The 21640-nt window shown below is 50.0% G+C and overlaps 1 protein-coding gene across 7 annotated transcripts in view; it reads right to left on the bottom strand.

Annotated features, from left to right (window-relative positions):
* Positions 1–21640, bottom strand: part of NAV1 (neuron navigator 1) — a 279966-nt gene that overhangs the window by 213925 nt on the left and 44401 nt on the right. The window contains exon 1 of one of the 7 annotated variants that reach the window (XM_074385045.1): positions 19208–20412. The exons of the other annotated variants lie outside the window; for them this stretch is intronic. The gene's annotated coding sequence lies outside the window, so the exon portion shown is untranslated. Of the gene's footprint in view, positions 1–19207; positions 20413–21640 lie in introns of those variants that run through there. 7 annotated transcript variants of the gene reach the window in all.

Here is a 21640-nt window from a genome sequence, read left to right on the forward strand (position 1 = left end):
GCCGAGATCGGGCCATTGCACTCCAGCCTGGGTAACAAGAGTGAAACTCCGTCTTAAAAAAAAAAAAAAAAAACAATGAGCTGCTGTACTTTGGGAATTTAAGTTAGAGGTTAGAAAGAACTTTCTGCCTGTGAAGAGAACTGAATACTGGGACTCGGGCCTTTCTAGTCCTTCTGTTTGGAGTTTGGACGGGCAAAGACGCTCTTCTGCTTGTAAAGTTCAAGGCCAGGTGCATGGAGAGGATACGAAGATGACCAGTGGCCTTAGGAGAGCCTCACGGTTCACACGGCACTAGTGAGGGAAGGGCCAGCTAAACAGCATGGTTGGGTGAGGAGGTTGAGTGGCTCTAAGTGTCAGATACTGGCTTAGGGACAGGTCTTCCATGCACTCTCTGCCTTGAACAATAAAGACAGACCAGGTAGCCCCTGTTTTGCCCGTAGAAGAGGTTTTACAATGTGCAAGTCCTGCCTTCACAAGGGTCCTGGTCGATCCCTGGCCACATGTCCAGAAAGGTAGTGCCTAGGGGCTCTGACCTGCTCCGGCTGCCTCACCTTTCTTTTCAGTGCCTCCCTTTTCTAAGACATCACTTAACTTCCCCCTTCTAGGTGGATCCTCTAGCCACCTGGTGAATATATGTCAGGCCTTCAGAGGCTGTGAACGGAAGAGCCAGGGTCCCCTGTGAAGACAAGCCCAGGTACCTGGAACTCTGACACGGTCTGGACTTCCTTCCCACTTCCGCTTTCCCTCTTTTGCCCTGCAGTCTTCCTCCTGGCAAAGTGGAAGGGATGCAGAGGCTGCTGAGGTCAACCACAGCCAGGAGATGGACAGAGCAGGGATCCCACAGGGCTCACACACCCCCACAGTGCTTGGACAGGAGATTGTGTGGCCTCAAATCTTATTTATAATATATCCCATCCCCCCTCTCCTTAGCCCTCCCCTAGATGCAGCTGGCCAGGCATGGCCCAGTTCAGATGCACCCACACCTATGGCTTATTGGGAAATATTTTCTATTACCTTACTCATGCAACTATTGAAAAATTCTCCCTCATTTGGTCTGCCTTCCTGAGCTGACCCACAGAAAGGCGATCATGTGGCCCATTCCCATCTGTCTAAACAAAAAATGCCTGTGGCTCTCATTCTTTTCCCTCATATGAATGCCCTTATGCCAGAGTCTATATCCCCACACGCAGACAGACTGTCAGTCTCGTGACTTGTTATCTCATGAGGTCTGGGTTCAAGCCATTTGTGACACCCTCTGGGGAATCCTGAGAGTGAGCAAATTATTGCTGGCAAAGCTGCACAAATGTCCTAAAATAAAGGGTCTCATCACCTCCTACTACCACCTAACTTTTTTTTTTCTCTCTTTTGGCAATACTTGTTGTCATGGAGATTCTAACACAATGGGGCAGGTAGGAAGCCGGTTGCTAGGCAACGAGATGCTGGAGGTACAGGATTGGCTGCCAAGGTCTAAAGGAGCAGAGAGGATAGAGAGGGAAGGTGGAAAGTAGAGAAACACCCTGGGGGCAACACAAAGGCATGGGAGAGAAGCAGAAGATAGGACCAGGGGGAAGAGAAAAAAAAAACCAGAAGCCAGAAGAGAAAACAAGCAACCTCCCTGGTGCTGGGTCATCATTTGTGTATGTGCTAGGATGCCCTCAGTGAAAACAACAAAGCAAAACAAATGTACACTAATATATTTTCATAGCTGTGTTGATACTGTAGCAGGATGAATAAAAAATCACACAAAAAGAAGTTCTCAAATATCAGGGCAGAAAAATTCTACCAGAAGATACTATGTACAGTGGAAAGAGCATGGGCTTTACTGTCAAAAACTTGGGTTTGAATCTTCACTCTACCCCTTCCTTGATGTGTGACCTAGTCAAGTAAGTGGCGTGACTTCTTTGAGCTTCAGTTTTCTTTCTTTCTTTTTTTTTTTTTTTTTTTTTGAGACAGAGTCTTGCTCTGTCACCCAGGCTGGAGTGCAATAGCACAATCTCAACTCATTGCAACCTCTGCCTCCCAGGTTCAAGCAATTCTCCTGCCTCAGGCTCCCAAGTAGTTGGGATTATAGGTATGCGCTACCATGCCCGGCTAATTTTTCTATTTTTAGTAGAGACAGGCTTTTACCATGTTGACCAGGGTGGTCTCGAACTCCTGACTTCAAGTGATCTACCTGCCTCCGCCTGCCAAAGTGCTGGGATTACAGGTGTGAGCTATTGTGCACCCAGCCCATGAGCTTCAGTTTTCTTATTTATAAAATGGGAATAGTCTCCAGGCATGGTGGCTCACACGTATAATCCCAGCACTTTAGGAGAACACTGTGGGAGGATCACTTCAGTCCAGGAATTCTAGACCAGTCTGGGCAACATAGCAAGACCTCCATCTCTACAAAAAAAATTAAAAATTAGCTGGGCATGGTGACACCCACCTGTCGTCACAGCTACTCAGGAGGCTGAGATGTGAGGATCCTTGAGCCTGGGAAGTCAGGGCCACAGTGAGCAGTGATCACGCCACTGCACTCCAGCCTGGTGACAAAGCAAGACCCTGCCTCAAAATAAACAAAATGGGAAGAGCAACATTTATCTCACAGGGTTGTTTCAAGGAAAAATGAGATGAAGTGATGAGCTCAGGCACAGAGTGGGAGCTCAGGAAGTGCTCAGTCACATGGTTATTTTTGTTGGCTTTCTGTGACCAACCATTTGTTTTTACCTTAATCACCATTATTATAACCAGAATTGAAAGGCTGTGCAATGAAGCAGAAAAAACCTTGCTCCCGATGCCCAAAGACCTGGCTTCCATCCAGAGTAATAAACCCACTGACTGTGAGACGTGGGCAAATAATTAACCTAAGTCTCAGTTGCTCCTCTCTAAAATGGGGATAACAATCTCTCCCTTATTCACCAGGCGGATGTCTCAAATGCTGACTACTCCCATCCCGACCCCCTGCCTGGACTGCTGTCTGGAGTGGGGCCAGTTTCCACCTTCAAGGAAGGGAAGGGTTCAGTGGTACCTGGATGCCCTTCCAAGCACCCCAATTCCATGTGACCATGTAGAAGACAGTGAAAGAGAATGCAGGCATGTGGAAGACAAAGCAAAGGGACATCCTCCAGGTTAATTTTCAGGCAAATTAATTCTGCCAAAGTCATGACTTCTGTTACCAGAAGCAAAGGGCAGCGGTAGGTCCTGACCGTAGTTACAGATGAAAACGTACAGCAATCATTCCTGTATATTTCACAATGATGAGACTACATGAGGTCCGTTCATGAGCATGTGAGTCACCAAGTCATAGGAGAAGAGATACTTAAGGTGGCAGGACTGACTTGAGTTACCAGAGGCAGGTGGAGCTTTGGCAAAATACTGGATGCTTCCCAGGAAACCGTAAAATCTTTTGGGACCCATGAAGTTCGGAGAATTATTTTTGATGTCAAGCCTAAACCTTTCCTGCTGTAATTTTCAGTTCAGTCCCCCTGGTTCGGTCCTCAGAGAGCAATTTAACTGGCTGAGAAGATAACTGTCTCACCAACTTCTAGGTTCACGCCAGGACTGGGGCTGCAGGCAGGAGAGCAGTGACTCATGCAGACACTGTTTAATTCAGCTGTCTCACTGTCTACACTGCTTCCCCAGCTCTCGCCCCCAATACTCTAAATCCCTCTGTGGTTTTGAAGCTGACTTTTCCAATAATACCAACAGCATCAGAGGAATGCTGCTACCATTTCTGTTTGGCCTGAGCCAGGCTTGATAGGATGGAGAGGCTGGGCGAGGGGGCCGAATGGGACTCGGAAAAGTCAGGAGGGTGGGTAGGACCTGAGGAGCAGCTGGTTTCCATCCCTGTCCCCCTGGAGCAACCCCCAGGCAAGAGCAGCTCTCAGGGGCTGGGCGAGGTGGCTCAAGCCTGTAATCCCAGCACTTTGGGAGGCCGAGGCGGGGTGGATCACAAGGTCAAGAGATAGAGACCATCCTGGTCAACATGGTGAAACCCCGTCTCTACTAAAAATACAAAAAATTAGCTGGGCATGGTGGTGCGCACCTGTAATCCCAGCTACTCAGAAGGCTGAGGCAGGAGAATTGCCTGAACCCGGGAGGCGGAGGTTGCGGTGAGCCGAGATCGCGCCATTGCACTCCAGCCTGGGTAACAAGAGTGAAACTCCGTCTCAAAAAAAAAAAAAAAAGAGCAGCTCTCAGGGGGTGCAGAAGGCCTGGCTGTGTGGCGAAGGCTGAAGGACTACGGCTGAGTTCATGGTTGAAAAAAAGATAATTTAAGGCTGGGTGCGGTGGCTCATGACTGTAATCCCAGCACTTCGGGAGGCTGAAGTGGGCAGATCATTTGAGGTCAGGAGTTTGAGACCAGCCTGGCCAATGCCAGCATCGTGAAACCCTGTCTCTACTAACAATACCAAAAAAATTAGCCAGCGTGTTGACACACACCTGTAATCTCAGTGACTGAGGAGGCTGAGGCATGAGAATCACTTGAACTTGGGAGGTGGAGATTGTAGTGAGCTGAGACTACACCTCTGCACTCCTGCCTGGACGACACAGCAAGACTCTGTCTCAAAAAAGAAAAGGCAAAAATAAAAACAAAAACACTTAGAGAAGAACCTAATTGCAACTTTAAGAACAAAGAGTTCTGTAGGCCCAATGGGGTCCAATTCTTCTTCTCCTGCGCTGGGAGAAAACATGAAGAAAGACACTTGAAACTGTGGCAGCAAGAAAGACTCCGGAGAGACTTCAGGAGGTGGCCTTGGCAGTGACTGGGTGGAGAAAGAAGTCCTCTGATGTGGGTGGCATGTTCTAATTGAATTGGTGTTTTTTTCATTTTAGACCCTTAAAAGGTGGACTATTGCCAAACCTCTCCCTCTCGTGGGTCCGTGGAAGCCAAAGAGTGGGTGTGGGAAATACACCTGAGGAACCCATGTTGAGGTGCTCCAGAGAGGGGCAGTTGACAACCCAAGCTGGGCAGAACTTGGAGGTTTGCAAAGGGCTTGTAGAGCCCCCCCAACACCACCACCGAGGCTGCCATGAGGGAGTAGAGAGAGCTGCAGGGGTGGGGACTCCCCTGCTTTAACTAAAGTTCGACTGTTTTAAATACCACTGCTTCTCTTAGTCTGTTCTATCTGCTGTAACAAAATTCTGCAGACTGGGTGGCTTTTAACAACAGAAACATACTTCTCACAAAGTTCCACAGGGAAGAAGCCCAAATTCAAGGCGCGGGCAGATTCAGTGTCTGTGAGCACCTGCTTTCTGGTTCATAATGCACCTTCCTGCCCTGCCCTCACATGGTGGGAGGAGTCAAGGGTCTCTCAAGGTCTCTTTTATAAGGGCCCTAATCCCATTCACCAAGGCTCTGCGCTCATGACCTAATCACCCCTAAAGGCCCCACTGCCTAATACCATCACCCTGGAGGTTAGGGATTTTTTTTTTTTTTTTTTTTTTTTTTTTTTTTTTTAGACAAGGTCTCACTCCCTCGCCAAGGCTGGAGTGCAGTAGCATGATCACAGATCACTGCAGCTTCAACCTCTCAGGCTCAAGGGATCCTCCCATCTCAGCCTCCTAAGTAACTGGGACTATAGGTGCATGCCGCCATGCCCAGCTAATTTTTTTGTGTGGTAGAGTTGGGATCTCACTGTGTTGCCCAGGCTGATTTTGAACTCCTGAATTCAAGTGACCCTCCTGCCTCAGCCTCCCAGAGAGCTGGGATTACAGGCATGAGCCAGTGCACCTAGCCAGGATTCCAACATGTGAATGTTGAGGGGCCACGAACATGCAGACAGCAGCAGCTCTCCATGTTAGAGCTTATGTAAACTATGTGGTCCCCAGCTGAAATAAGTCTGAAGACTCCTCCAGCTGTGCAGCTCCCTGGAGCTGGATGAGGTAGGTGACCGCTATGGCTGCCATCAGTCTGTCTCTGAACAGAGGCCAGAGCAGGAGGTAACCTGAGGTGTCTGAGAGCTTGGGAAGAGAGGAAAAGACAAAAGCAGGGTTTTTTGCCCCAGGGAGGGGCAAATCTCCCCGGGAGACGGCTCCTACAACTGAGGAAATGAACCTTCCAGAGCCACGCTTCAGGTAGGGAATCTCTCAAGTGCTAGAGGATTGTGATCTCGGGATAAACTTGATCTTGAGGGCTTCTTGGCTCAGGAGAGTCCTTTGCTCTTTTACTAGGATCGAGGGATCAGACACCTCGGTATCGTCAGCCTCCCTCGGCTTGAAATTTCTGACTCATCTTGGTCCATTTTTTTCTGTCACTCCCTCCCCCATTTTTTTGGAGTTTTTATTTTGAAGTAATTTTAGATTTACAGAAAAGTTGCTAAGATAGTACAGAGTTCCCATCTACCCTTCACCCAGTTTCCCCTAATTTTAGAATTTTACATAACCACGGTACATTTGTTAAAACGAAGAAATCAAACACTGGCACATTACTATTAACTAAAGTACAGACTGCATTTGGAGTCCACCAGTTCTTCCACTGATGTTCTTTTTCTGTTCCACGATCCAATCTGGGATACTCCATGGCATATAGCTTCCCTCCACCATATGAAACCGAAGCTTCCTTTGGAAAACTCCAGCCTGTCTCCACCATGCTTCTGGGGAAAAGAAGTCCAATTTTGGATTATCGTCCACCCTTGGTTCAGAGCAGGATGGCACCACGCAGGGCACGGTGCAGGAATAAAAGGAAGAGACAGTCACAGAGAAAGCGAGTCAAGGGAGGAGGCTCGCTCAGGGACCTGGAGAGTCTCTCCTTTGGGGCTTTTCTCTGCTCTGGCCTTAGGGCCCCCTCCGGTACAGACATCATTGACTGTACAAAGGGTTTCAGGGATGATTTTGGGGCCGCCATCCCAGGAACCGGGAGAATGAGGTATCCAGAGTCACAGACGAGCTGCTTTCCTTCAGACCCTTCCTCTCTCGGGCAGATAACCAGGCCTGAGCTGTCTCCTTGGTTCAGAGCCCAGAAATTGGCCTGTGACTTTAAAACTCAGCCCCTATTTTTGAGCACATAGCACTTCATAATAAACAGCAGAGAAAGTGAAGCTGAGACAAGACTGTATCTCAGCAGAATTGTTTCCAAATAAAGTGTTGTTTTTTCCCCCTCAAGCTCTCCCTGGAGATGCCGATGGTGCTTTAAAACCACTAAATATCTCTCCTTGTTTATGACACAGACGCCATCCCTCCCTCCCCCTGTTCCTGAGCCTGGTCTCTTTTATAGCAATTGCGTGAGTGGCACTGAAGAGAATCAGAGCAGGCGCTCGGAAGCCTGCCTGATGGTTCCCCTCCTAGTAAGAGGGTCTCATGACAGACGCCAAGATTCATGGAGAGAAGCTCCCAGGACCTGAGCGTCGAAGTGGGCCCTAAGTCCTGGGTTTCGCTGGCTGCTGTCACAGACCCCGAGCTGCCAGATAATCCATTCTCCTATACCAGCTGTGGGTCAGGACCTCATGAAACCCTTAACAAATTCATTTTGTGCTCTGTGTTTACGAGGGTCACGGAGAACTGGAATTGCATCTGGGAGAAAGGGATGGAAGGGGCCATCCGAGGAGAGGTTAATGGACTAGGGTGGCTGATTCCAGAGTGAAGGTCAAAGGGAGGCTGGCTCATGGACCTTGCAGATATAATGCCTTTGTTCTCAGTTCCCACTGAAACTGGGCCTTTCAAAAGGAAATCCTCCTCTAGCCATAAAGATTGGGGTAAGATACAAGAAAGTGACATGAGGAGGAGCTGGGAACCACTGAATCATCTGGTCCAAAGAGAGTGTGAGCTCATTATCCCAGAGGGTTCTCCTTGTAGGATTTCACCTCCTCAGGGTCCCAACTTGGCCAGCTAAGCCCAAGTGGGGAGGCTGTCAGAGTGGGTGACTGCCAGAAGGCAGAGATCTGGCCTTATGCCTCTTCATGTGCTAAGTGGGGCCAGCAAAAGCCCCATGAGAGTTTCGGAAATGTTTTCTGAATGACAGGCAGCTCCTTCCTGATCCCAGTGCTCCGCCTGGTAATGATTCTATGTCCAGAGGCAGGGGGAGGGACGTCATGGCCTCTGTATGGCCTATCAGCTCCAGGGTAAGCCACAGAAAACAGTAACAGCCCCTCTCCCTGACTTCTGTTCCCAAACCAAAGAATCAGGTTCCTCATGAGCAGGACCCTACCAGGCTGTAGTTTCACGGCATTTATAAAATGGCAACATGATGGCTGCCCTCACCCACTGCTTTTACTGTACCCGTTAGCTCTGCTCCTTCTAGTCGGGGAAGGCATTTGACAGACGAAGAACTTGAGGTTGGGGAGTGTGAGAGATTGTCCAGGGTCCAGCTCCATGCCCACTCCTATTCCAGGCCAAGTGTGTCCAGTTTTCTTGACCCTTGCTCTCTGGTCTCACCACCCTAACTCAGGCCTTTCTGTGTTCTCACCAGGACACACACTTTGTTCTCCTCACCCCATGCTGCATGACCCCGTCATACCATTCCTACCCTGAGGCCAGAAAGACCTGATCAAATTGTGGTTCTGATAATGAACCTCCTATGAAGTAAAATCAAGTTTCTTGGGGGTCCTCTAAGACCCTCCACCACTTGATTTCTCTTTATCTCCCAGCCTCATCGCTCTGCCCTCCCTGCCTCATTCTTTATTTTCAAGTTTTTTTTTTGTTTTTTTTGTTTTTTTTTTTTTGAGACTGAGTTTCGCTCTTGTTACCCAGGCTGGAGTGCAATGGCGCGATCTCGGCTCACCGCAACCTCCGCCTCCTGGGCTCAGGCAATTCTCCTGCCTCAGCCTCCTGAGTAGCTGGGATTACAGGCACGTGCCACCGTGCCCAGCTAATTTTTTTGTATTTTCTTTTTTTTTTTTTTTTTTTGAGACGGAGTTTCGCTCTTGTTAACCCAGGCTGGAGTGCTATGGCACGATCTCGGCTCACCGCAACCTCCGCCTCCTGGGTTCAGGCAATTCTCCTGCCTCAGCCTCCTGAGTAGCTGGGATTACAGGCACACGCCACCATGCCCAGCTAATTTTTTGTATTTTTAGTAGAGACGGGGTTTCACCATGTTGACCAGGCTGGTCTCGATCTCTTGACCTCGTGATCCACCCGCCTCGGCCTCCCAAAGTGCTGGGATTACAGGCTTGAGCCACCGCGCCCGGCCAATTTTTTTGTATTTTCAGTAGAGACGGGGTTTCACCATGTTGACCAGGATGGTCTTGATCTCTCGACCTTGTGATCCACCCACCTCAGCCTCCCAAAGTGCTGGGATTACAGGCTTGAGCCACCGCGCCCGGCCTATTTTCAAGTTTTACTGAACATTTAATCACTTATCCACACACCACAAGGTTTCAAGCCTATCTTTAGCTAATTTCTTTTTTTTTTTTTCTTTTGAGACAGAGTTTCGCTCTTGTTGCCCAGGCTGGAGTGCAATGGCACGATCTTGGCTCGCCAAAACCTCCACCTCCCAGGTTCAAGTAATTCTCCTGCCTCAGCCTCCCAAGTAGTTAGGATTACAGGCATGCACCATCACACTCAGCTAATTTGGTATTTTTAGTAGATACAGGGTTTTTTCCATGTTGGTCAGGCTGGTCTCAAACTTCCAACCTCAGGTGATCCACCCACCTCAGCCTCCCAAACTGCTGGGATTACAGGCATGAGCCACCTCGTCTGGCCTCCTTAGCTAATTTCTATTCATCCTTCAAGCTCAGCTCAGATGTCATCTCTTCCAGGAAGACCTCTCTGACCTGTAAGTGGCCCTGAGCTGCCAGAGCAGTGTGTACATAGCGCTGGCTGCTCCGTCACCACGTATAACCTGGCTCATCTCCAAAGCTGCCTTCTTGAAGACACTTAGCTTAGGCCTGGTATCATGCCTGGCACGTAGTAGATGCTCAGTATATACTGGAGGCATTGACGACACCTTGATGCTCAGCTGAACTCCCTCCCCTTGCTCCCTTGCAGAGGTGGGTGGGGCTGACTTCCCCCAACTCTGCTGGCTGGAATCTGGGGGAATGGAGAGGGCAGAAGATGGGACGCCTCACAGGGGAGGGGCCTGCGTCACCTCATCACATTGGGCCAGGCCATCACGGGCACAGCAGGAGGAAATGAGACACAGCTGGCAAGGAAACAGACCAGGAACTCTTCCCAGTGGAACAGGAAGCAGGGAGGAGGGGGGGGTGGAGCTTCCGCAAGAGTGGGCGGGAGGAAACCTGGCTCCTGTGCTCCGGTCCTCCCAGCTCAGCCCTCAGCCCGGTCGGTGGAGCAGCCTGAGGGAAGGGTTCACTGCTGATCCTCTTCTCAGGCTTTAACCAGAGGGCCCCAGGGGCTTGTTAGAAGGTTATATGAGAGTCTGTGGTTTGCATAGTGAGCCTTGACCAGGAAGCCCCCAGGACCACAGCTGAGCCGCCTTCAGAGTGAGGCGGGAGGGTGAGAGGGACAGTGCAGGTGGGTATTTGGCCAAGGCTGGTGTGTGTGAATCCCGAGAAATGCTGGTGCCTTAGGCGGGTGAAGGCTGGGAAGACAGATGGGCCTGCAGAAGGCAGGAACATGCCCTCTCTTCAATCCCCTTCACTGATTCCTTAACCTCTCATCACAAGATCGCATCCTCAGTGACAATTTCCCTAATCCCCCAGATTGGACCAATGTTCCCATTGCTTCTCCCTTACTAAAACCTACCCTGCTAGACTGGGCGCAGTGACTTACACCTATAATATCAACACTTTGGGAGGCCGAGATGGGCAGCACACCTGAGGTCAGGAGTTCGAGAGCAGCCTGGCCAACATGATGAAACCCTATCTGTACTAAAATACAAAAATTAGCTGGGTGTGGTGGCAGGCACCTGTGATCCCAGCTACATGGAAGGCTGAGGCAAGAGAATCGCTTGAACCTGGGAGGCAGAGGTTGCAGTGAGTCGAGATCACGCCACTGCACTCCAGCCTCGGCAACAAGGATGAAACTTTGTCGAAAAAAAAACCCTACCCTGCTTGTCCAACATCTTCCCACACTGGCTAGAAGCTCTGTTGGGGCCGGGACCATATTTCGCTTACCACTCTATCTTCCACACCAACTGCAGTCTTGTAAACATAGTAGATGCTCAATAAATATGGTTGAATAGGTGACCACAGGAAGTAACTGGAGAATGATGGAAATGGGAATCTCATTACCAGGCACTAAGTCAGAGCCAAAGACAGAGCCAGAGAATGACAGTGTCAGCCCTTTCCTCATCCAAAACCAAACAAACAGAAAAACCTGAGGAGTTCTTTGAAAGTCCAGCCCGTGAGCTGCTGTGGCTCTTTCACATGAGCCGAGCCAGTAACAGGACTGGTTTGATCAAGCTCCCTCTTCACTGCATCTAAAGCCGTGGGCCAACTTGAACTAACCTCAGGGCTGGAGTTAGGGTACCTCCAAAGAAGGGAAGAGAGTCCCGTCATCAGGAAGCCCTTGGACTAACAAGAGATACATGAAGGTGCCCCTGGCGGTTTTTCAGCCTGATGGGAGAGGTGGGGTCTACAGGTGGACAGAAACTCAAGAGAGAAATACTAACAACAGCAAACACTGATGGCCACGCACCACGTGCCAGGCATTGCTTCCAGCACTTTATGTGGATCAATCCATTTCATTTTCGCAAAATCTACCCCATTTCTGTGGGGTAGATTATGTTATTGCTCTCATTTTATAGGTGAGAAAACCGAGACGAAGTGAGGTTAGGGTGCTTGCCTTAATCACACAATCGAGACGTGGGGTGGCTGAGATTTAAGCCCAGGCTGCTGGCTCCAGAGCCAATATTCTAAACCACGACTCAACAGCACCTCTGGTACGAGCGGTACCCGTAACTGCAGAGGACACAGTCCTGAAGCAATGTGAACCACGGTTAGTTAATTAGCATCCTAGAAGAGGAGAATGCTGTGTCAGGAAGGACATGGCTTGATGGAAGAGACAGGAGAAGGACACCCTGGTTGCAGGGGACACATAAGTGATGACTGAGACAGTACAGGAAATTTTGCTTTCAATTCAGCCAAAAGGCAGAGGGATGGAATTTATTCCCCCATCCCTTGGCTGGAAGATGGTGGCCATGTTGGAGGTCAGCTTTTAATCCCAACTGAAATCCCCAGACCCAGCCCACGTGCTGCGACAGTGTACACTGCTGCGCCTGCCTGCCCCTAACCTGCCCCCACCCTGCCCCCAGTCCCTACCTCGGATTAATCAGAAGGGTATGGCCTGGAGAGGAGGGACTTGGTGAGCGGAGGTGAGAAACAGACTCCGTGCCCCTTGGCACTTGGGAGGGAGGAGGCTTCAAGGAAGCACTTGAATAAAGGGTAGGCATTGAGCCAGAGAATGGGAAAGAGAGAGCTGGATGGGGCCTCTGACGACCTGGCTTTTTGAGAAAGCTTCAGTGGAAAGGAAGGGGTTTGTTGAATGAAGGAAGAGAAGCAAAACAGCATCCGGTTCTAAGCATGAGTCAGGGTGAGGTGCGTAGTACCACCCTTACACATCCTTGTGCCTCGCACAGTGTCAGGGCCCACAGAAGAGCTGACAAAACAACCCAAATAAGCAAGCTTGCAGTCTGAGCTTGGCCTGAGATTGCCCGGGCTGTCAGTACCGAGGACGGGGATCCCACTGCTGGTGGGAGTGCCTCAGGACCAGCCCAGACTTGCAGGCTGGGAGCTGTGCTTGGATAGTGTCCTCAGACATGTGGTGGGCCCACCCTAGAGATGTGAAGCCATCCTCAGCTGCTTTCACATCCCTCCCCTCAGGGGCCTCCTCGCTGTGCTAGGCACAAGAGCAAAGCACCTTGCCTTTGCCTAATGCTTAGGCCAGATGCCTCCCCCATAAAGAAGGTTCAAATATTCCCTGCTCAGTTCTCCCTTTCTCAGGCCTGACCCTCTAAGCTGCTCTCCGAATCCTGGAGCAGCGAGGGGGCTTCAGCAGGCTCCCGTGCTGGACAGCTCCCAGAGCCCCAGTTCCAGGGAGGAGCCTGCCCTTCCCTGCGCTGTGCCCCAGGGCTCTGCGCAGGCAAGACTGTCCAGAGAAAGGCCAGCTCCTTATAACCCCCAAGGCCCCTCACTCACTTCACCTCACTCACCACCCATGTGTCACAGAGAGAACCCATAATGCTCACTTTGCTGCCTGCCGGTCCTCTCCCCATCTTTTTAGAGTAACCCCGCAGAGCCAGGCCTCAACTATGCTGATAGAGAGTTCATGGAGCCTGCATTGCGAGCTCTGCCACAGTCTGGACTAACCTGGCTCCACCTTTGGTTACTCAAAGTCCACAGACCTCTGATCACAGGGCTCTCTTCAAGCTGGCTCCTAAGGCTCCCTCCTGCAGGCTCCTGCAGATCCCATGCAGCCTGGGAGCTCCACAAGCTTTCTCTTCCAGCAACCACCTCCTCCTCTCCCTTTCTCCTGGTCGTCCTGAGCCCCAACCCTGTCTTGACCAAGAGGCTCTGAAATGAACAAGTGAGGCAGAAATAAGGCCCTGCCCACATGATGCACTCCCATAGCTCAGGAGTAAGGGCTGCTTGGGCCCAGAATGGCCCTCTGAGCTACCAGTGGGCAAAGAAGTGCCACTCCCTTGCCTGCAGCCAGACTCCCTGGCTCTCAACTCTTGGCTGGTGCTATTCTCAGGACAGCTTGCTACATTCAGCCTCTTCCCACCTGCACCAACGGTGGTCATACCACCCTGACCCCCAGGGCCTGAAGGCAGAGTCTTAAAACACCTGCTCTTAATTCATCACCATCCTGGTGAGCCTCCAATGGCCCCAGGCTCATCCAGTCTCCCTGCAGCTGCAGCTGGAGCAGAAGCAGAAGCAGAAGGGATAGTACTGAAAGCAGGGAGTGGCTCAGAGTTGGGAAGAAGCCTGTGCTGAGGCCAACAGGAGCCCCGGTCCGATGGTGGGAGAGGAAAAAGAATCTGTACTCAGACACATGCTAAGCCACCCCCTCCACTACCCCCATAGCAATGGTGCAGTCATAGCAACATATAAATGACTGCACGCATCGTGTGGGCCGAGTACGTGGATGCTCAGGGGACTCCTGAGAAAAGACAGAATCAGAAGAGAATGGGCCAAAGGAGAAAGGCCACCAACATTTGGATAAACTGTTCCTTCTGGGTTAGGTTCTGCAATCCTCTGACTCATCTGTCGTCTAACTGCTGCCCCAGGGCCTGACTAATTGCAGGAAAGTTGAATGTAGCCAAAGAAAACAAAGGTAGATGTTAGACAGACAGCTTTAGGTTTCCAGGGCTTGGAGGGAGAGCAAATGTCTTAATTTATGGGCATGCATTAGCCTCCCCCACAGGAGAGGAAGTTGTCTCTGGCCAGGAGTGGATTGAGGCCCCAGGACCCAAGTAGCCCCGCCTGCTGACAGGCTTGTGGGGTTGACAGGGCCTGACGCTGGAAACGCTTGGAGCTGGAAAAGGCATCGGTCACCTAAGGCTTTATCGAGCTAGTGGCGGCAGCCGAGATCCAATACCCCCATTCCCACCCCACATCCCAACCTCACAGTTGCAGCCCCTACTCAGCCCCAGAGATCAAAACTTCCACCTTCCAGATAGGGCAACACTGCTTGGTGACTGGGGCCATTTAAGGCAGGGCTTGGCAACATCTTTGGTGATGGGGCCCTCGTGCAGACTAAACAGTGTCCACAAAGTTCCCCAGTAATCAGGAACAGGGAATGAGGTGTGACTGGCAGAGGACATAGCCCCACATTGAGAATGGTTGTATCTGAGAGTGACGGGAGAAGACCACCAACTGCATCCCGGTCCTCCCTGGACTCGCTCCTGGTCTGATGGGTAGAGCTCTGGGCTGGGAGGTAAAGACTGGGTCCCCTCCCACTTGGCTACGGGGCCCTCCACCCCTTTCTGCAAAGTGCTATCATCTTGCCACCTGGACCCCAAGCCCTGAGTTTCTCTTCCGTTCCCTGCTAGGTGCGATTGCTTATCTCCTCCTTGTCACTCTCTTTGTGTCTCAGCCTTTAGAGCATAATCCAAAGACTGTCTCCCCCAGGAAGCCTTCTGCGCTAGACCCCCCATTCTTTAATTCATGACCCTGATTTACTGACTGGCACTCTCACCACCTTACATGGAATAAGTGGGCAAAGTGCTGCCTACAGAGCACCAGCCTGGAAGTCAGGAAACCTTGGTTAGAGCCCCGGCACTGCCGCCCTGGCTGTGTGACTCTAGTGAAATCCCTTGCTCACTCTGAATCTGTTTCTACAATAAAATGAAAGGTGGCGCTGGGAGCCTTTGGGTGACGGAGTTCTGCTTGTTCTGTGAGCTGCTGTCCCACCCCACCCTTTGCCAGGGGACTGTGAGCGTTCCCAGGGGGAACGCTCCAGGAAAAGACTGTGTCTTCCCTCTGCTTCAGGATTGTGTCTGCTGTTGCTGATTCCACAAAGACTTGCTAATGGCAAATGGGAGGATGTGTGTGCTAGCAGAAGGCAGCTAGAGGAGAGGCAGGCAGCTTTTTAGAACGCTAATGGCCCATGCAGGTGTGACTGGTGCTTCTCATGCAGGAAGCACCTCAGGAGCCCTGCTGCAGGGAGAGAGGAGGGCGGAGGTTTGAGAGGGGGAGGAGGCATCTCCGCACACTGTCCTCACATTGCCTACACAGGCTGTGAGCCTACACAGGCTGCCTCATCAAAGACATCGCCAAGCCCTGCCTGAGATTGTTTCAGACCCTGAGCGGGGTTGCCCTATCCAGGAGGTGGCAATTTTGATATCTAAGGCTGAGTAGGGGCTACAATCGAGAGGGTGGTGGCCCATTCCTGCCATTTTGGGTGCTGTTCTTCTCAGGTTGAGCCCATGTCCCTTCCTTTCCCTGCCTCATGATTCAGCTTTCTCACCTTCCCGGACCTCTTAGGCGGATGCAGGGGAAGGACAATGCCACTGAGAGAAGATGCTCTTGAGAGGGAGATGCGAGAAGCAGCCATCCACAGGCCAGAAGGAGATGTTGCAGCTGGGTGGGGCCCAGGGTGAAGCGACGGGTCTCCTACCCAAAGAGCCAGCCAGCCGGCTGCAGAGCTGCAGAGATTTGCATACATCTGCATACATTTACACGCACTTATTTTCTGTCCCACTGCCAACCTAGCTCCCCACACCCTCCTCCTCTATGCCAGCCTGCTCAGCCCCTAAGCCCAGGCAGGACAACACCTGGCTGGGAGCGCGTGGGGCCACTCAAAGGCAGCTGAGCCGTGGGAGGGACCCTGACTCTGGGAGGTTGTGGGAACAGCCTTTCCTCGCCTCACCTCTTGACAAAGAGGCCCTCTGAGCACAGATCTCCTATGGTGCCAACCTGTCATTGCTAAGGGGAGATAACATCTGCAGTCTCCCTCCCCTGCCTCTTCTCCCCCAGGTGACCCCATCGCACGTGAAGGATGAGAAGAAAATCCGTGTGGAGCTGGAGAGAAGCCCGAGAGATGTTTGACACCAACACCGTTGTTTTACAGGAGAGGCAAAGGAAAGGGCTGAACACGCCGTTAATTCAGCCAATCTGTCAATGCTGCCTCCTTTGTGACAGACACCACTCTAAAGACCAGGAGTTCAGCAGGGGACAGAACAGCCCCAACTCATCCTCTAACAGCTTGACCGCATGTGTTGGAGAGAGGGGCCATGAAGAAAAAAGAAAGATAACAGGTTAGATCAGGCATCCCCAAACTACAGCCCGCGGGCCGCATGCAGCCCCCTGAGGCCATTTATCCGGCCCCTGCCGCACTTCAGGAAGGGGCACCCCTTTCATTGGTGGTCAGTGAGAGGAGCACAGTATGTGGCGGCCCTCCAACGGTCTGAGGGACAGTGAACTGGCCCCCTGTGTAAAAAGTCTGGGGACTCCTGGGTTAGATGGTGCTAAGTATGCTGAACAATAGAGAGAGAGAAGGGGCAGGGACAGCCAGGCTGGGGTGACATGGTGGTTAGAAAGACACCTCACTGTCTGCGATCCTTAGTCACAAGCAAGCCAGTTAACAGAACCAGAGGTACAGTCGGTCCTTCTAACGCCTGTCCCACCCCATTCCACCCGGCCACTCCTTCCCATCTGCTTTTCTGGGCTGGAAAATAGGGCAAAAACAGTTCTCAGGGGCCTGGTCGCCTCAGCTAAGCCAGCCCACTGGCTCATGGCCTAGATGTTCCAACTCCTGGCCCCTCGCACAAGCCTCACCTACCCAGACGGCAGCTTCCTCTGCAGCCCTTCCTCTGCTGGGCCTGGCACCTCACGGCATGCAGTCATTAACACCTGTGTCCGAAAAAGCCAGCCACGGCTTGCCAGGGACCAGGAAGAGGAAGACTGATGCAAACTTTCTGCAGTGATGAAATGTTCTAAATCGTAACTGTGCTGGTAATTCAATGACTGTATGTGTGTCAAAACTCATTGAATTTCACTTCATGTAAATGAAACCCCATCTCTACTAAAAATACAAAAATTAGCCGGGCGTGGTGGCAGGTAATCCTAGCTACTCAGGAAGCTGAGGCAGGAGAAAGGCTTGAACCTGAGAGGCGGAGGTTGTAGTGAGCTGAGATCGTGCCACTGTGCTCCAACCAGGGTGACGGAGGGAGTCTCCGTCTCAAAAAAAAAAAAAAAAAAAAAAAAAAAAAGTCTTCACATGAAATGGTTGTGAGGATCAAGCTACGTAACATGACTTTGGGGTCATTCCATAATAAGTGCTCAGATAATAACAACAGGCTGGGCTTGGTGGCTCACACCTATAATCCCAGCTCTTTGGGAGGCTGAGGCAGGTGGATCGCTTGAGCCTGGGAGTTCAAGATGAGCCTGAGCAACATGGCAAAACTCTGTCTCTGCTAAAAATACAAAAAAGAGCCAGGAGTGGTGGTGTGTGCCTGTAGTCCCAGCTACACGGGAGGCTGAGGTGGGAGGATCAATCGAGCCTGAGAGGCAGAGGGTGCGTTGAGCCACAATCATACACTTTAGCCTAGCCTAAGTGACTGAGAGAGACCTCTTCTCAAAACCAAAAACAAACAAAAAAACCCCAAAACACTTCATTCAACATTTAGCAGGCAGGCATTAGCTTTAGTGCTTTACACATATGAACTTATTTAACATTTTCCCACAAGGTACTAAATATTACTATCCCCATTTTGTGGATGAGGAAATTGAGGCATGGATGTCAATTTCCTTCTCCTTTCCCTATCTGTAACACGGAAATTTTCAACCTTTATTTTTAACTCGGTTTCTGCTGGATATTAATGGGTGATCTGAGGTAAAAAGTCTCCATATTCAAATAAGCTAGAGAAGTGTGGGGCTGAACAGATTTCTCTTTTTAAAAATGGAAATATCATTCACATATAATAATATCCAGCCTTTTGGGCTGGGCATGGTGGCGATTACATGCCTGTAATCCCAGCACTTTGGAAGACCGAGACAGATGGATCATCTGAGGTCTGAGGTCAGGAGTTTGAGACCAGCCTGACCAATATTGTGAAACCCTGTCTCTACTAAAAACACAAAAATTGGGCCGGGCGCGGTGGCTCAAGCCTGTAATCCCAGCACTTTGGAAGACCGAGACAGATGGATCATCTGAGGTCTGAGGTCAGGAGTTTGAGACCAGCCTGACCAATATTGTGAAACCCTGTCTCTACTAAAAATACAAAAATCGGGCCGGGCGCGGTGGCTCAAGCCTGTAATCCCAGCACTTTGGGAGGCCGAGGCGGGTGGATCACAAGGTCAAGAGATCGAGACCATCCTGGTCAACATGGTGAAACCCCGTCTCTACTAAAAATACAAAAAATTAGCTGGGCATGGTGGCGTATGCCTGTAATCCCAGCTACTCAGGAGGCTGAGGCAGGAGAATTGCCTGAACCCAGGAGGCGGAGGTTGCAGTGAGCAGAGATCGCGCCATTGCACTCCAGCCTGGGTAACAAGAGTGAAACTCCATCTCAAAAAAAAATACAAAAATTAGCTGGGCATGGTGGTGTGTGCCTATAGTCCCAGCCACTCAGAAGGCTGAGATGGGAGAATTGCTTGAACCTGGGAGGCAGAGTTTGCAGTGAACAGAGATCATGCCACTGTACTCCAACCTAGGCAACAGAGTGACTCCATTTCAAAAAAAAAAAAACCTTTTAAAATTGTTCAATTGGTTAGTTTTTAATATACTCACTAATTATGCAACCATCACTACTATCTAATCTCAAAACATTTTCTCCATTCCCAAAGGAAACCCATAACCTATAGTAGTCACTCCCTGTTTTTCCTGTCCCCAGCCCTACCAACCACTAATTTACTTTCTGTCTGTATGAATTAGCCAAAACTCATACCTGGGCATGTGGCTCACACCTGTAATCCCAGCACTTTGGGAGGCTAAGGAGGGAGGATCACTTGAGGCTAGGAGTTCAGACCAGCCTAGGCAACATAGTAAGACTCTCTCTACAAAAAAAAAAACAAAAAAAATTTAATCAGCTGGGAGTGGTGACACCTACCTGTAGTCTTAGCCACTCAGGAAGCTGAGGGGGGAGGATCGCTTGAGCCTAGGAGTTTCAGGTTGAAGTAAGTTATGATTGTGCCGCTGCACTCCAGCCTAGGCAGCAGAGCAAGACCCTATCTCTTAAAAACAAACAAACAGGCCGGGCGCGGTGGCTCAAGCCTGTAATCCCAGCACTTTGGGAGGCCGAGGTGGGTGGATCACGAGGTCAAGAGATCGAGACCATCCTGGTCAACATAGTGAAACCCCGTCTCTACTAAAAATACAAAAAATTAGCTGGGCATGGTGGCGCGTGAGGAGGAGGCCGAGACAGGAGAATTGCCTGAGCCCAGGAGGCGGAGGTTGCGGTGAGCCGAGATCGCGCCATTGCACTCCAGCCTGGGTAACAAGAGCGAAACTCCGTCTCAAAAAAAAAAAAAAAAAAAACAACAAAAATTCATATAAATGAATCACATAATACGTGGCTTTTTGTGCATGACTTTCTTCACTTAGCAAGATGTTTTCAAGATTGAGCCATGTTGTGGCATGTATCAGCACCTCATTCCTTTTGAGGCTGAATAAGGTTCCACTGTATGAAATATCACACTTTATTTACCCATTCATCAGTCACCAGGTTATTTCCATTTTTCTGGCTATTAGGAATTTTGCTGCTATGAACATTTGTGTACATATGCCTTCAATTCTCTTGAGTATATACCTAGAGGTGGTATTGCTGGGTCAAATGGTATCTCATCTCTATGTTTAATTTTTTAAGAAATTGCCGGCCGGGCGTGGTGGCTCAAGCCTGTAATCCCAGCACTTTGGGAGGCCAAGGCGGGTGGATCACAAGGTCAAGAGATCGAGACGATCCTGGTCAATATGGTGAAACCCCATCTCTACTAAAAATACAAAAAAGTAGCTGGGCATGGTGGCACATGCCTGTAATCCGAGCGACTCAGGAGGCTGAGGCAGGAGAATTGCCTGAACCCAGGAGGCGGAGGTTGTGGTGAGCCGAGATTGCGCCATTGCACTCCAGCCTGGGTAACAAGAGTGAAACTCCATCTCAAAAAAAAAAAAAAAAAAAAAAAGAAATTGCCAAAATGTTTTCCAAAGCTGCTGCACCATTTTACATTCTCGCAAGCAATGTATGAGGGTTCCAATTTCCCCACATCCTTGCCAACACTTGTTACTGTCTGTCTTTTTTATTTTAGCTATCCTAGTTGGGAGGAAGTGGTATCTCACGTTCCAGTTTGCATTTTCCTGATTAACTACTGAGGTTGAGCATATTTTCATGTGCATATTTTCCAATTGTGTATTGTCTTTGGAGAAATGTCTATTCAAATATTTTCCCTACTTTTAAATTGAATTTATTGTTGAATTTTAAGAATTCTTTTTTGTTTGTTTGTTTGAAACAGGGTCTCCCTGTGTTGCCCAGGCTGGAGTGCCATGGTGAAATCTTGGCTCACTGCAACCTCTGCTTCCTGGGCTCAAGATATCCTCCCACATCAACCTCCTGAGTGGCTGGGACTGCAGGAGCGCCACTATGCCTGGCTAATTTTTATCTTTTGTAGAGATGAGGTTTTCCTATGTTGCTTAGGAAGGTCTCAAACTCCTGGACTCAAGCGACCTGCCGGCCTCAGTCTCTTAAAGCGTTGGGATTACAGGCATGAGCCACCACACCTGGCAATAATTCTTTGTGTATTCTGGATACTAGACCCTTGTCAGACATATGATTTTAAAAAATGTTTTCTCATTATCTGAGTTGAGTTATGCACTTTCTTGATAGTATCATTTGAAAAAGAAGTTTCTTTTGTTACAACTGTGGTAAACTACACATAACATAAAGCTTACCATCTTGTTTCTTTGAGACAGGGTCTTGCTCTGTTGCCCAGGCAGGAGTAGCATGACCACTGCTCACTGTAGCCACAACCTCCCAGGCTCAATGGATCCTCCCTCCTCAGCCTCCTTTGTAGCTGTGACTATAGGGGTGCACCATCATGCCTGGCTAATTTTTGTAGAGATGAGGTCGGGGGGCAGGTCTTGCTGTGTTGCTGGAGTTGGTCTCAGATTCCTGGGCTCAAGCGAGCCTTGGTCCCCCAAAGCTACTGTGCACAGCCTAAAACTTATCTTCTTAGCCATTTTAGATGAAAAATTCAGTGGTTTTACAAACTGAAATGTGTGTCTTACACCCTCCAAATTTATGTTTTGAAGGTCTAACCCACATAACCTAAAGTGTGGTTCTATTCGGAGATAGGGCCTTAAGAGGTCATTAAGGTTAAATGAGATCATA

Source organism: Saimiri boliviensis, chromosome 14, assembly GCF_048565385.1.
Source record: "Saimiri boliviensis isolate mSaiBol1 chromosome 14, mSaiBol1.pri, whole genome shotgun sequence".
Taxonomy (NCBI): domain Eukaryota; kingdom Metazoa; phylum Chordata; class Mammalia; order Primates; family Cebidae; genus Saimiri; species Saimiri boliviensis.